The sequence below is a fragment of the Passer montanus genome, unplaced genomic scaffold (genome assembly GCF_014805655.1).
Source record: "Passer montanus isolate IOZ18808 unplaced genomic scaffold, ASM1480565v1 scaffold2, whole genome shotgun sequence".
Lineage (NCBI taxonomy): Eukaryota > Metazoa > Chordata > Aves > Passeriformes > Passeridae > Passer > Passer montanus.
Window position 1 is genome coordinate 9,380,081 of NW_024366591.1, and position 16,747 is coordinate 9,396,827.

The 16,747-nt window shown below is 46.9% G+C and overlaps 1 long non-coding RNA gene across 2 annotated transcripts in view; it reads right to left on the reverse strand.

Moving 5' to 3' along the window:
• The window catches only part of LOC120501454, a 125,990-nt gene that overhangs the window by 12,465 nt on the left and 96,778 nt on the right, over nucleotides 1-16,747 (reverse strand). For both annotated transcript variants that reach the window (XR_005627295.1, XR_005627296.1), the window contains exon 2: nucleotides 1,029-1,257. This is a non-coding gene — a long non-coding RNA (uncharacterized LOC120501454). The remainder of the gene's footprint in view (nucleotides 1-1,028; nucleotides 1,258-16,747) is intronic.

The window sequence follows — 16,747 nt, forward strand, 5'->3', positions numbered from 1 at the left end:
AAATAACTTTCACAGGTTCCATAAGTACCAGAAATTGTGAAGTCTCTTCCACACCCAAAATAGGACATCCAAATTTTACTGGCACTCTGTGAATGGACAGCTTGTTAAAAGAAACTTGGATAATAAAACAGCAGCATTTGATTCAGCCCCCACCCTTCCTAAGGCTTCTAAAATATTCTTAGCCCAGTATTCTCCTTGCAGGTTAACAGGAGATGATTTGGACATGGTTGCATTGAAACAGAGCCCCACACATGGCCAACCCTTTGACTCGGTGCAGTCTGAACCCTGGAAGGGGGCTGAGCACTCAGGAAGGCCAGAAGTGGGTGCTCATCCTCCCTGCAGAGCAAAGGAGGGCTCTTCTTGCCTGACACCCTCCTGGCTTCCCTTCCTGCTGCCTTGGGAGACACTTTTGGGATGCACAGAGCCCACACATCAGACACGTGCCAGCAACGTCTGGAGGCAGCACACAGACACACAGACACACACAGACACACACACACCACACACACACATATCACACACACCATCTTGCTTGCTGTTTATGTTTGAAATGCCAGGGTTGCTAATAATATACTTAAGTGAGGTATCCAATGGCCACTGGGTGACTAAATAGTATGAGTGAGAACTTATTTATTTATTCCTCCTCCTGCAGCTCTTTTTCCTAAGAGTTACCACACTCCAGCAGTGAGAAGAAACCAGAAATTTTGGCAGCGAGCAAGAGTCTCTTTATCTAGGAAAACATGGCAACTTTAATTCAGATGGAAAAGTTTTGATGAACCAAGCTGGAGGCAAGAGTGTGGATGCACCTTGGTGCAGGGCACCCAGGGCTGTGCAGAGCTGTGCCTCTCTCATGCTCTGCCCTTGTGTTGCCATTGCTTTTCTGGGAATCATGCCCACCCCCGGGGTGTGGGAGCAGGCTGGCTCCTGTAGCCACCACCAGGACTGACTGCACAGACTTTCAGTCTGCAATGGCACTGCAGCCATTCATACTGCATCCCTCCAAATTGCTTTTCTCCACAAATACCTACAAAAGAGCACTGGCTGGCTCAGGATGTTTGCAGGCCATTTCTTGGTTTGAAATTTGTTCTTCCAAGGTCTGAAGTGGTGGGTTGGGGCAGCTTCACATCCTGTTGGCCACCTCAGCATGGAGTCCAGGAGCTGTGGAGGTGACACTGGGTGTAGATCATGCAAAGGACTTCCAGCATCTGATTTATGCTGCACAGTTGCTTTCATTTTGCATTTCAGTCAGCTTGGACACTGAGGAGAGATGAACAAGAAATTAAGAATCACAGGCTGTCATCACCCTTCTCCTCCCACTACCATTGTCCTGGTGTAATGCTCCTAAAAAAGGCATCCAGACTACCTTTGGGAGCAGGGTACTGCTACTGCCTTCAGACCTGTTTCTGTCCTACCTCATACTAATGTGCTTGCACAAAAATCTGCACTGAACACAGGTGAAAAGAAACATTTGCTGTCAACCAGTGCAGCAGCAGATGTCAGTGTGTGGACTACATATTCCCCAACTCCTTTTCCCATGCATTCCTCATTTGGGTGCTGCACGCTTCTCCTTTGCATCCAACATGTCCTGCCAGGGGCTCTGAGTGGAAAGCCCTACACAAGACAAATTCCCAGGCAGCTGCAGAAATTTAGAGTCATCATCCTGAGAAACTTTTTAATATGCACAGCAATGCTGGGCAGCACAGTGGATATGAAGTGCCAGCCAACTCTGCCAACCCTTGTGGTGGCACAAGCGAGGGGTAACAAACTGTGGCCAGGGGAGGGTGGGCTTTAGCCTGGAAGCCCATCTACTGTGAACCTATGTCTTCTGGCTCCTTGACTCTGAGTGGTCACTGAACAACACAGCCCCCTCTTTGTTTTGACAGTCTAAATCCCTATAAACAGAGCGCTTGTTCTTTTTTCTTTAACATCCTTTGTGGTTTCATGAAAACGCCGGATGCTGCAGAAGCTGAAGCATGAAAGGTTCCTCTCTCTATCCTGTCCAGCAACCACACTAAAAAGAAACCACCAAAGAAAGTGCTTGCAAATACCTGAACTGACAGCCCTGGTGATGGAAAGCTCTCCAGTTATTCACAGCCCAAATCGAGCCCGGGCAGCAGCTGTGCAAGTTTCCGAGCTGCTCCTGCCAGCGCCGATGGAGGCTGACCCAAAGGGCTCCACCTCACCACACACTTTTCTCTCTCTTTCCAGCCCTTGGCAGCTTGCTGGGGGTGCAGCCATGAGGCAATGTGGGGGGTCACAGCTGCAGCTACCCCAGTCATGAGACCGGGGAGGAGGAAATCATCATCTTCTCAAAAACATTTCCAAGCCAATGCTGCAAGCAGCTCTGTGGGTGAGAGTTAAAGCTTTTCATCGCTGAAACCTTGGGTTCCTGTTTACCAAACATTTGTTCAGTCTTTATGCATTTGAGTGAATGAGGAAATGAACCACAAAGCTGGGCACAAATGCCAAAACCTTGCTTAAGTACATAAATCACCCTCGTGCCACTCTCTGTGCCTACTTCAGTCTTGAAAAATGAATCCATCTCCTTAGATTTGTTGTTTGTCATGAGCTTCTGACACTTCCTGGTTCACCACCCAGCCACAGTGAGCACAGCCTCTGCTTTCCTGGAAGCTCCATTGTTGCATCGTTGTCCCACAAAGGCAGAATTGCTCTGTTGTCCCACAAAGGCAGAGTTGCTAGAAAACCATGCTCTCTCCTCCCTGCCCCGTGCTCCCACTGCCAGTCCCACCCTATGCAAGGCACACACTCCGTGGGGCAGTAAAGAGAGAAAGACCTAAATCCTTTCCAGTCTAAAGGCTGGGCTTTCTGCCATCCTGTCCCAGTCCCACACCCTCTAAATAAGCTCCCAGACCTCAATTCTCTTTAACTGAAGATTCTAGGCCTGTTTGTTACACCCTGTTCAATCTCCTTGCTTATCAGTTCCTCCAGCACCTCTTACTCTTTCCCTCCCAGGAGCAGCCTTTCCAGCCATCTCTTTATACTACCTTTGTGGTCAGAGCTGAGCAAACCCCCTGAAACCCAGAAAAAGCTTGCAGAGACAGATAACCCCAGACAGGGAAGGGGGAACAGATTGTGCAGCTGGATATAACAGAGAAGAGAGGCCACTCTGCTCATGCTGCAGCCACCCAGGCTCAGCTTCTGGATGCCATGTGGCGTTGCAAAGCCACAAGGGCACTGGCCCCACTGCAGGCAGGGGGAGTTATCTGGGGACAGCATCTCTGTTCCACCTGATACAACTTTCCCTGCATGTCCAGATGAGGGACAGTTATAACGCAAACAATCCTGGCGATTTTCTCAAGCTGATAGCACACGAGCAGGGAGAAAGAACACAGCTGTTCAGCTTCCAGCAGTTCTCAGCCCCAGGAGGTCAGACCCTCCCTCTCAGGGGGAGAGCAGAATTCCAGCTGTCTCTGACCACTGTTGCATCTCCCTCAAAGCCCTGCCTCTTTTTTTTGTCTCTGCACAGCTTCCTTGCCTCCTGAGAGTACCACTGGTCCATGTCCCAGACAAGCTCAAGAAATGAAATACACCACCAGGTGAGGAGAAGGGACTTGCTGGGACAGAGGACCACAGAGGTAGTGGCAGGTAGACAAGAGGGATTTTCCAAAGTTTATGATACCCAGCACCCACTTCACCTTCCCACCTCCTCCCTGGGGTGTAGGGACATCGAAATTCCCTCTGCCTGTGACACACCTGAGGTTTTCATCCCTTTCTGCAGTGAGTGACTTACCCTTCTGTTGAAATTCAAGCTGGGTTATCTGACATGCTTTAAAAATTCAGAATGGTGCTTGGTGTTCCTTTAATTCATCAGTGGACAGTTATGGTTTGGGTAGACATTTTCATTCTTTATTTTCTGCTTTCTCACTCCACAGAGTATTTTGCAAGTTATATCTTCATCTTGCTTAGGAAATGAACATGCCCAGGACAACTCCACACCATGCTGCATGCATAGAAACCCAGGAGGATACTCCTGTCTCCCTTATCATATTATGTTGCTGTCCTTGGCCCAGGTAGGATTTCTTATCAGGCTCAGCAGAGTAATGCCATGGTTGCTCACAGAGCTCCAGGTCCCCCTCTCTGCAAGCACTTACCCACCCAGACTGAAGTCTTTCGGGCTGGTGGTGCAGCTGTGCCCTCCCCAGTCACCTGGAAGAGTCACTGGAAGGTACCTGATCTGCATGATCCTACGTACACCACTTCTACCATAGGCTACACAACTGAAATCCAGGAGGATTTGGTCCAAAGCATTAAGTGACCCTCTTGCCTCATGCATGAATAAATACAGCAAAGAGGAGGAGATGGTTTGCTGATGAGCACAGTGCACAAGGTCCATGTCCTTGAGATTTGCACACAAATGTTCCCTTCCATAACTATTTCTTACTTATTTTCTTAATCAGTGTCAAGACTAGGATTGGTTTATGCCCTGCCTCAGAGCAGAATTCTTGCACTGCAAGTATGTGCTGTGTCCTGCTGGTCACCAGAGAACAAGAGTGCTTTGCAGCCACAACTAGCAAATAACAATGACACTTTTTAATAGGGAGCACATTTAAATGCAGCACCCACCCGCAGAGAAAAGCAATACGTGCTACATCCTCCCTTTCCAGCACTGGGAGAGAAAAACAGTTGTAACAATCGACACACAGAAGTGACAACCCACTCGTTGCTCAGTAAGTCTGGTTTTGTGGGAAGGATCCCCCACAAGGCGGCTGGCTTGGCTCCACCCTGGATTGCTTGAGCTGGAGTGTGAGCGAGGCCCAGCACAGCAGCCTGAACCATCTTTCCCGGGCATTATCACGGGCATATGCTAATATTAAAAACAATCAGGGTTGTCCACCCCCATTTCTAAGAGCCCCACTTCACTGTGAGCCTGCCGCTGCTGTAGATGCAGTGCCCGCAGCTCTGGATGAACAGCACTTGGTGGGAGCAAGTGCTACACCAGGGGCTCTGTAGCTGTAATTTCCCCAGCTCTGCCCACAGGTATAAATGTAAAAACACAAAAGCTGCACGGCTGACACAGCCAGAATGCATCTCAGTTCACACTGAATATTCATTCCCCAGCTTTTGCAGAAGGCCTTTAAAAACAGTGCTTGCCAGAACAGTCCCTGCTGCCTGTGTTATTTCATTTTAGAAGAGCTTGCTCTGTAGAAGATTAAGTAACTTCATGAAGTATATAACTAACAGGTCACTTGGCTAAGTAGACCAAGCCTGCTGTCCTATAGTCTCCTTCACATTTTCATTAAATCTAAAATCAGTTAATATTATGTAATATAAATGCAGTGGTTTCAGAGACTCTAAACTGAATGAGAATTTTGAATTAAGAGTACAGAACAACCTGAAACTGTCTTTGCAAAAAAAGGCAAAACTGGAGCACCCAAGGGCTCTGTCTGGCCTCATAGAGGCATGGCATTTCCATGAAATGGCTGTGAGCTGAATAAGTACTCTAGGTATTAATATTCAAAGCAGGGCATCACATACGGCTTATGAAACACCTCTTTATGTGGATTAAAGACCTGCTCGCAATGCAGCAAGCTTCCCACTCCAACTGGAGCCACTAGGCTCCAAATTCATTACCATAGCACACTTACTGGATAAAAAAAATTGGAAGGCTTCCCTTTCTATTAGCCTTCCTCTCTAACTATTAAGATTCAGCCTCATACCTGACTTGGCTAATGATGAGTCCCCAGAGAGTGAACCCAGACTTCAGAGCAGCACAATGACTTTGAGTAACCTCTGGCTCAAGGTGAGAAGCTCCTGTGGGATTAGTCCAAGTGGCAACCAGGTGGAAATATTAATGGCCATCATTACGGGAGGCAAGGAGGGGTTTTTCTCAACCAGTGAGGACAACAGCTTCTTTCCAAGAACCATGTCAGCTGACCTGGTTTGTACTCTGCTCCTGTTTACCCACACAGGTAAACATGTCAGCATGTTCTGCTGACCAGGACAACACATTAGCATCCCACTGGCATTGCTAGAACTCAAATGGGATTGTAGACATTATGGACCTAAATACGCCTAGAGCAAGACCTCAATGCAGGAGAATGAAATCCTCTGTGCATGCTTTCTGTGTACTTGAATGGAAGTCAGTTTCTGATGGAATAGATGTTTTATGTAGATAGATAGATAGATAGATAGATAGATAGATAGATGGATAGATAGCTGTACCATACATATGTACACAAGTTCGATTTGGTAATAGTTTTTCTGAAGTGAAGCATCATTTCACACTACAGTGCAAGTCTTTTTGCCCATGTTCTGCTACTGAAAAGTGAACACCAGACAAGGAGAGTGGATTTGTGACTGTGGTATCGCTCAATGTGCAAGGAGTGACACAGAGCACCTGTTGGGTTTATTTGCCCAGCATGTGGATCTTCCAGTTGCTAGCTGTGCTCAGTGCTACAGAAGAAAAACAGAGGTTTGGGTCTGTTCCAGTGTATCTGTCCTTATTTTCAGAAAACATTTCCCTAAGTAGGCCAAAAATGTCTCTTAAATCTTGAGCTTTAAAGGATACATTTGTAAGTCAACAAACACACGAAAAGGGTGACCAGCTGTTCTACTTTTGGAGGCACTGTCCTAGTTCTCAGAAGCCAATCTGCACTGCACCTCCCATAGAGGAGAGAGTCCAAGTGTCCTACTTTCTTGGTGGCCTATTTGTCCTACCATGAGAAAGTGAGGTGTGTGACTCCCCACAGGAGAACAGAAGCAATCCTCCTCTCTGTATGCCCACACAGAAAGCCAACAGAGAGGCAAAACATCCAGAGCACTTCCGAGTAGAGTCTCAGAGTCCTACTGTTTCAGCTCAGACTCCTGTCTTGCAGCAATGTCAAGGTGCAGCAGATGCTATTAAAAACTGGTTTCCCTGTCCTCTAATGTCACTTCCACTCTGAAATCTCACCTTGTTAACACATGCAGTTCATTGCTCTGTCTCAGCTAGTGAGAGCATATTATCACTTAGCTCTGATTCAGCAAGACACCTACATTTACACATTGCCTGTGCCTGTTCAGTAGGACAGCAAGGGACACTCTTGAAGCTCCTTTTAACTCTATTAGGCATGCATTTACACTTAAGCATGGATGTAAGTGCTTGGCTAGACTAATACCATGATGAAAAAACATCAAGAGAGCTAAGCTTTGAACTGAAAATAATTTTTTTTCGCCAACTCCAGGGCGAAAAATTGTATTTGTATTATTAAGATACAAATTGTAAAAAAGATCTTAAGATACAAATAATTTTTTCTGGAAATGCTTGACAAGCACAAAAGTAATATTCTGAGTAGTATCCTGCTCCTCAGCAAAACTAGTAGCAAGCTGCTGTAGAAATCCAGGCTTCAGCAAGGTAGTGGATGAATACAGCAGTTTTCTGCATAGTCTCCACTGAGCTTTAGCCAAACAATGTGCATTGAATCCCTAAATTAGAGAGAAAAGAGGTAAAATTAGAGAGCAAGGGTAAAATTAGAGAGCATCCCTAAATTAGAACCACCACCCACTTTTTCTCCTGCAGCATTTACTGTCAGTCTCAATCATCTCCTGCTCCTCGGTAAGGCAATCTGGGTAAGAGGCATGGAGGAGTTTCATGTGTGCTCAAAAAACTTTGCACCAGATCCACTCTGTCAGTCACGTAGACAGCAGGATGTGGGGAGGGGGTGATATCATCCATGAGCTTCATCCTTCAAATATCTAGAACCATCCACAAAAGCTGTATTCGTGAGTAAGGACAGAACTTGGTCCTCTCAGGCTGTATTCAGCCTCCCAGAAATAATTATCTCTGCTAGCAGGGTTTCACATGCACATAAATCCCTCTTTCTTTGGGTATCCATCTCATACAGGCCTTTTTAAAACCTTCTCAAGCTCAAATCCTGTATGGAAGAGTTGCCTCATACTCTTTTGTGGGTTACAGCTCAGTAGAGAGAGAAAGCTAACCTGGCAGATCAGATCTGCTGTTTCACACCCTCGGTTTCACACCTCTCCATTCACAAGCTGCTTTGCATTTCTCTTTACTCTGCAGTTTCAAACTTTGTAAACTTTGATCACAAGTTTGATCGTAGGGTGGCTGGGATTTGGGGGCAGAAACAAGAACCTTCCCTCTTTCTTCAAAACATCTATCTGTCAATATCAGTGACTGGTTTTTATAAAAAAGGGTGACACACTTTCAGAGAAGATATAGCACCTTCTATGTTTTGACATTTTGGTTTTAGTTGAAGAATAATCAAACTTCTCAAAAATAAGGGTTTTGAAGACACTATCTTACTGCTTACAGTCTGGGGGAGAAAAATCCAACAACATTCCTGCATTTGTTTCTGAAAGTAGATGCCACTTGTCCTTCACTTTCTGTACAGACAATAACCGTGGGCTTATCCATCTCGTTACTGTAGCCATGAATAGCTGAGAATGGAAAAACCAACATCTGAAACTGGGTGAGCTTCTGACGCTCCCTCCATATGACAGCTTTAACAAGACTCCCACCCCTAGTGAGTCACTAGCTCTCTCTACAAACCCTGTCTGGGATGGGAAGCGTGAGCATGCATTTTGCACACAGCAAACCCTCCAGCAGGGTGAAGCTTTCACCTGGGGTTGTGTGACGCTGCCTCTGACTCCGCCACACCCCATCTTCGGTCTGCAGCACATCTGCAGCTTCCCCAGAGCATCTGCTGGAGCTCCTGCTAAAATGCCTTTGCTTTTCCTGGTAACTTGGGATTTCCTCAAACGTGAAGGATGCTTGAAAAGGAGCAAGTGAGCACATGTAGCACCGCTGGAGGGGCAGGAAGGCTGTGACAAAGGTCAGTTAGTCCAGTTCTTGTCAGAGTCCCCTGGCTCTGTGCAAATAGTGCATAGCACTTTTATGATGAAGCAGCAGTTACTAACAAAAAGATACATTCAGTGGCTAAGGGCGGGAGACTTGCATAGCCCTGGACCATATGGTAAGAAAAAAGTGCCCCCAGAAATTCAGACTTTGCAGCAAAATGTTGTCTTTTATGAAAAAGGCACTTGATATCATCAGGGAAAGAAGGTCACACCCCCCACACCTTCTTTGATTATCAGCTGATGCAGGAATGCTATGTGCTTCCAAAGGTGAGGTGCTGCCAAGTGTGGGTGACAGGCAGGAGGGGAGGGATGTGCTGGAGCCAAGCCAGGACCCCTCGGGGCAGGCAGGGACAGGGCCCGCACCCAGCCCAGCCCGGCAGGGCGCTGGCACCGGCAGCAGCCGAGACTGCCTCTGCCTGCCTCACGCTGTCGGGATGAGCCCCGCAGAGCACGGCTCTTATTTGCTTTAAAGAAGGCATTTTTGGCACCCAGTGTACAATATGTTGCTGTTGCCCTCGTGACAGCTCCATAATCTCTTCTTTCGCTTCCAGTGTTGTTGTCCCAGTTTCCAAGGAGCAGACAGAAAGAATTTACTCTTCTTTGGAGTGGGACAATTCCTCATCAGGAAAGAAATGAGTAGAGACAGACTCGGGAAATTCTTCACTTGTCTATTTTTATTTACAGCGGAGTTCCTGTTATTACCTTGAACAAAAATAGCACAACAGCAAGGCTGCAGCCCAGTTTGCTTTGCCTTCCTGCAAGAGCCCATTAACACCAGCCCTGGGCCACTGCTCCCAGGCACCACCTCCTCCCACCGCCCCTCCTCTTGATCACCAGCATCCCCAAAAGACGGGCACCAGCAGTAGCCCCACACCTCCCAAGCCTGCCTGGTGGGTCCTCACCCTGAGCAGGCTTGGCCAAAACAGCACTTAGAGCTCCAGCAAGTCCTGTCTGCAGCTCAGGGTCCCAGAACAGCCTGGTAGCAGCCATTTGGCATCAACAGTGGCTGCAGTGAGAAGATCCCAAGAGTGCACGCTGCAATTTCCCCCTCCAGGGTGCCATGAGTTAAACCACATGGGTTTAGTATTCACCAGCAAAAGCAAACGAGTAGCAATATCCTTCGTCAAAAATAACATAGTAGTAAAGTACTGCTGAAAGGAGACACCAAGAGAGGCAGAGAAGTGGCACTACCTGCACAGGTAACAGCCTCCACGTTGAGAGGATTCCAGCAAGGTTACACAACATCACAGAGATGCGAAGGGAGAGAAAGTAACAGGACCTCAGTTATCAACAGATACCATCTTTTGTATCAGGCAAAGTCACAGGCTGCTTTTAGATCCTTCGTCTTTAAAAAACAGTTGGAACTTTTCATGGCAAACTTGAGTTTTGGACATAATTTTCAAATCCATCATGCTTTATCTTCAGAAAAAAAGGAAAGATCTGCCTTTTACAGAGCCAAGGAGGCAGCTGCCAGCTGCTTCTCATTCCTCCCCAGCAAGGATGTACACATAGGACAAAATTTTCAAAGCACCTCCAGGGATTAAGCACCCATCTCCCCATCTCCTCTTGACCATCAATGGGACAAATGCACCCAACTCCCTTAAGCTCTTCTGGAAATCTCATCCTTTGATGTAATTTCAAAGGCTTCAAAGCTAAGGTTTGTCTCTTTGAGGCAGGGAGAGAAGAAGAAATGTGGAAGCATTAAAGCAATTCATCTTAAAGCCCTTTGCCTGGCTCTGCCAGGGTGCAGAGCATCACCAGGGATATCACATGGGATAGCTCAAGGCAGGAACTTTCCCTGGCTGACCCATGACTTCCCTCTCCGAGGTGGTGGAGAAGGTCCTGCAGTGAGGGAGTAACATCTCATACCCACTGAGACCAAAGTGCTCAACAGCCTGAATGCCCACGTCACTCATGCTCATCCTGCCCATGGCCAGGCCCTGGAGTTACAAGCAGCATGTTTGCCTTGCTTATGGTAGGAAGCAGGACCCCCTTTACCTGGCTTTGCTTCAAGAACAAGCCCTTTCTTCCCTGCACATCTCCCCACCCTTCCCACATCTGTTTTCCTTGACACCAACCGGAAAATCCTCTTTGAAACATTCTGGCATCTGAGATAGGAAGTCGCAGCTACAAGCTTCATGAAAATGTGCAGATGGACAGGGTCTCCAAAAATCCTCCTTCAAAGGGAAAGAATTATTACACATTACTGAGCATTCAGTCTTCAGCTCATGGCCTGCTCTTATATGGAGTGGCTGGGTTTAAATGCAACTGTATGCAATGCAAACTGTAAAGTTTTTTTCCTATGATTATGGTATTCACAGCACTGCTGGTCTGAGTAGATTCTCCAGGTGCTCATTTTCTTCAGTACTATGACAGTTCAGTCAGTCAGCCCTCAGGACTGTGAGAGCCATATAAATTCATAGGCAAAAAAAACCAACAGTCCTAAATGATTCTACTACTCATTGAAACAGACTAGGAAAACAAAATGAAAAGTTGTGTATTGTGATTTGCACAGGGAGGGGAGAGACAGAGGGTTGGGGGAGTTCCCTTGTCAACTTGTGATAGGCTGAACCAGAACATCACCACCTCCTTTTCTCTCATTAGAAATACTCCCCGGCAGTTATTTGCTTTAGTTTGGACAGCAGATCAGTTCCCCTGTCATGCACAGTGTTTCATCCATGCCAAGCTGGGAGGCCAGCCCCAAAAAGGACAGCCCTGCTGAGGACAGGTGGTGGCTGCAGCTGCCTGGAGCTCATCCTGCAGCCTCCCATCCCGCTCCTCGCAGTGATGCCATTTTCACAAAGTGCGAAGCAGGCGCCTGTTTCTGTTTCCATTTCCATTGCAGTATTGCCACCAGCCACGATAAGGATGATTTATTTTGGTTACAATGCCCAGGCACTCCAGTCACACAGGCAGGCCCCCTGCATGCCAGATACAGAGCAAAACTAGAAACGCTGAAGGTCACCTCCTCCCCGGTGAACTTGCGTCTGGGAGGGAGCCCGAGTGAATGCCTTTGCAATGTAAATACCATCCTACGGCTCGCTAATGACCTCAATGAATCAAGAGGAGGCCTTGTTTACCTTATGAAAACTTCCCGAAATAGCACAGCAAACAAAAACATTGCCTATGCCTCCGGGGTCCATGAGCACTTTGCTGTCCCCACTGGTTCCACCTCTGGAGAGGGACAGCAAGGAGAAGCCCTTGGAGGCAGCTGTGCCCGGCTGCTGCCACTGCAAGGGTGCTGTACAGAGCTCCCACTGCTCCATCCTTCCTCCACCAGCAACACAGCTTTCACACTTCCCCAGGGTCAAGAGAGGGAAGAAAAAAGCCTGTGTAAGGAAACAGGGATTAGCCAGCACTCCTGCTTGCTCCACTGTGCTTTGGTGGCCTCCACACAGCAAATCCACCAGAGGTGTCACAGCTCCCACTGCCCCATGGCAGAGATGCCATGCATCCCCCCTGGGCAGGGATGTGTGCTTCTCCTACCTCCTGTGGGCTGCTGCCCTGCAGCTGTGGCTACAAAACATCTTCTTAGCCTGGAAATCAAACTGAAGCCACTGGAAGAGCTCACATCACCTGATAGGGCTCGCACCCTCAGGAGAGGAGCAGCAGGGGAACAGAGTGAGGGGCTAAGGGAGATGAATGGGTGTATTATTTCTGCCTCCTTGCCTGCAGTTTTATTAAGTGCAACATCTTTCATAACATGCTAGAAATGCTAGAACTGCTTGACATTTCTCAACCAACGGTTTAAAAAAAAAATCAGACAAAAGTTGCTTTCAGAAGATCTTCTGATTCAAATAAAAAGGTGCCAACTTTATATTTTTTTTTTGTTTGTTTTCACAGAAAAAGCGTTTGGGTTTTTTTACTCTTTCTTATTCTTCGTCATTCCTTCAGCTCAAAAAACCCCCACAAAAAAAAGGAGATTAAATCTATTATAGGGCAGTAGGTTTTGGATTAATGTTGACAATCATTCAACAATACTTTACTCAGCAGGATTTTTTGTGAAGATCCTGAACTACTTTCAAACTCTTCAAGCAACACTGAAAAAAGACAGGTCTCAATTCTTAGAAAACTCTATAATCAAACCAGGGATCTAGACCCAAGGCTGCCAAAGCCTGGGTAAGGTTAACTTGGGTCTTTCACTAGCACTAGCTGTACCCAACGCTGACAGGGACAGGACTCAGCCAGGCAGGAGGGGAACCCACCCCAAAGCACAGCCCAGCAGGAGGGGCAGGGCAGCAGCTCCAGGCCAGCGTGACACAGGGACCCTTGAGAGGAGGTGGTGGCAGAGGAAAGGTGTTTGTGGCAGCAGAGGTGGGGAGGGGATGCCAAGGAAGGAGCGGGTACAAGTGTGCCCAGGGCTGGAGCTGCACAGCCCAGCTCCCTGTGGCGCCGTGCTGCTGGACCCCGGCTCCTGGCCCACGGCCAGGGGGACGTGCAGGCAAAGCACCGGCCAGCCAGAGCATGGAAAGCATGCCTGAAAATCTCAGCATGGTACCACTGAGTCAGTCCCACTCCCTTCCCAAAATCCTTGCTTAGGCAGCTGTTCCCAGGGCTGCAAAAACAAAAGGCACAAGATGAGATGAGAAGGAGGCCCAGGAAAAATAAGTTACAGCTATAGAGTGTGACTATCATAAACAGCTAATTTAAAGAGCTTAACACAAGTCTTCTTGTGGGCATCATAATGGCATGCTGGCTGCATCCATTATGTATGGAAACAGAAATGTGCTGATTCAGCTGTGAGGGCTTTTGAAGTGATGGCAGCTGAATTTGCACTGAGCCTTCGTCTGTCAATTCATCCTTTTAACTGTTTTTAACAAGCTGACGCTTCTTCAGCCTGACAAATGGTTTCTAAGACATCCCTTCTCTTTCAGCTGTTTGTCATTCACTCATGTTTCTTCAGGTACAGACCTTTTTTTTTCTTTCACAGCAGAGCACTTCCTCTTCCTCTCCAGCCCATCTGGCTGTGCAGCATCACACGGCAGAAACTCTTATGCAGCACCAGAAGAAAAGAAAACAGCTGGGGAAAGGTTACCATGTCACATGCCCTCCTCCACAGATGCTATAAGCTGGTATGTTCAGCTCTCAGTATCCGGGGTAATGAGGGCAAAGAAAGAAAAGCAAAACTGGTAACACAAAATATATGTAAATAAGGGCCCAGGAACATAATACTTTAATACTTTACCTTTGGAAAAAAAAGTTTAAGATGCAGCATGAGGTTATAAATAAAGAGAAAAAAACATTGTACATTATACTTTATAATGGCTCTGAAAGAGTTCTGCATTTTTTAAACATGGCACATCTAATCTGCAGCTCAGAGAATGCACCCACAGATAATCGAGAGTTGACTGTAAAAAATCTTTTTTTGAATGACAGCTTGAAAAGTTCATGCACATTTCTCATGACAAATCCCCTAATTATCATTTCCATCAATAGACTGTTAACATATATTCTGGGCACTACAGGCAGCAGAAAAAACCCAAGTGGGAAGCACCTGAGATTTATCATTCACATTATAAAGAGCCCAAATTTCAAGCAGAGTTGCAAAAGGCCAGCAGTCAGCTTGGACGAGGATGGAATTTCTACATACACACCAAGACTGCCTACTGGTGTCAGTGTTACATGTCATGATAAGAGAGTTTGTAGAAGTGGCCCTTAAGCTTCATGGTTGAGCTGAGCTCTAATTAGCAGCAGGCAGGGAAGGGGAGAGCCAGTAGGGCAGAGCCTTTCTGGAGTGCTCACGCTCTCCCCACAGCTCACCAACTGGCATGGAAGAAAAAACCTGCCCCAAGCTCTCTCTGTCAGTGCTTGTATGCCCAATAAGATGTGTGAACATAGCCATAAAATAAAACTGAAGTGCATTTTTCACCACTACCCCTTCAGTGAGGAGCCCACCCAATGTGCTATGCATAGGCAATGCTGTTGGCAACTTCTCTTCAGAGGTGGAGCTTCACAAGGTGGACAGCTTGGATTTCAGGTGCTCATGGCCCAGCCAGCCACTAAGACAGGACCAGTCACACAATTTTGATCCAGACCTGTCAAAGTCTTCAAGACTTGAAAAAGTCTTCAAGCACATCCATATTTAAGCCTGTGTTGCAATAGGGGGTTTGGCTCTGCCCATCATGAAAATAATTACCTCCAGCACAGTGTTTTCACAGCCTGAGCATGGCATTTTCCCACCACTCTGAGTCACGGAGACCACTTTCAATGGCCTGTGTGTTACTACTGCACAGGCAGGGTGGTTTCTCAGCTCCTGCAGGCTGAATGTTCAGCTAGAAGGCAGTAACACAGCAGAGGAGTGTCTTAGTAAGGTTGTGGGGGCTTCACAGAAGTTTATTTCATGCAGAATGAATGATGGTTCCCCAGTCTGGTCCAGCCTCACAGGCCATGGGACCCAGAAAGGCAAATGATGATTTGGAAGCAAAATATTTACCTAGGAGAGCAGGGTAAAGTGCAGCAAACCTTATGAAATCCAATACTAAACTCCATATGCAGATCTCATCTAAGGTCTGGAAAGACCTTAGGATTTCTCATGACAGAGAAAATCCTAAAGTGGAGGGATCTTGTAACCAAATTCCAGTGTGATTTTGTCACTGGCAGCCACTGGGTCGAAAGGAACAGGCTGTTTCTCACAGTGACCTGTTTACTTTTTCTATTCATGGCTGTGCCTTTCTCTTTTAGGAGATCAGTTTGCTTTTGCCAGATGGAGTCAAAGTCACCACTGTGAATCCAGCTTTTTTTTTTCTTGTTTCTTGGAAAGCACCAGTCAGTACCATGTCAAGAAAAACAAACAGAGAGGTTTGCTTAGGATCTATTTAAAGCAATGTATCAGCAGTAGCTTCAATACAACCCCAGGGCCAGCAATGGTGTTTGTGACAAAACTGGGGCTGCTGCACGTGAGCAGGGCTGGATCATTGCAAAGCTGTTGCAGATCCCATCTTCCACCCAAAGAGGTCAGAGCCATGCACAATGCAAGCAAGAGAGCTCCTCTCCAGCATCTCCACTATCCCACACTGGCCATGTAGGAAAAGTCCTGGATCTCAGCCACTGCAAGCTGCCATAAGGTCCTGAAATGTAGCAGACATGCTTAGTGATTCAAGAGAAGGATCTGAATTTTCTGTCCCTGCCAGCAGACCTTGAGTGGTGGAAGATTGCTCTGACCAGGAGAAAGTCTGTGCCTAGAAGGGAGTTGACATGGCAGCATGCTTGCCACCATTGGACCAAGGGTCAGAAACTGTCTGGAGAGGGAATGGTGGAGCAGACCAAGGGCTGCAGAAGGTCCTATCCCAATGAGGTGTTTACTGCTAGAAAAGTGAAGGAATGAGCACCCCACGCTGCTGGTGTAGATGAGAATCTGACACCACACACAGGCTGAGCCCAGGGAAAGGGCTAATAACACATCCCCACCTCGCCATAGCATCATGAGGCTAATTTCATTAGTGCTATAAAACACTCTGACGCTGTCCGTGTGCAGCTCAAAGCGTTATTAAACAGCCACACGGAGCAAAGCCAACAGTGCTTAGCTTTTGTTTATGTAAGGTATTCTGCTGATACTATAACCCTGGGAAATAGTAACAGCTATGGTTACAATAGGGGATTTAGTACCACCTCAACTCTGCAGCAATACTGACCATACCTCTAAAAGCAATCTCAGAAAAGTCTGTTCCACAGGGAATCTCACTGTGTCCCACTTACAAGCATGCCAGTGCTTGCCTTTTCCTTCTGCAGCTCATTTCTGTAAAAGACACATTCATAACTCCGAGCTCCTTACCAGTGAACCTAATCCAGCAAGTATCCAAGACATTCAGGAAAAGAGACTTTCATAGCATTGGAATTTTTCCATGCCAGCACTTTTTCACCCTTAGATAAATGGCTTTTACTTACAAGGCTAAAGGCTCTATTCTTTTCAAAATACTTCTCAGCTTCA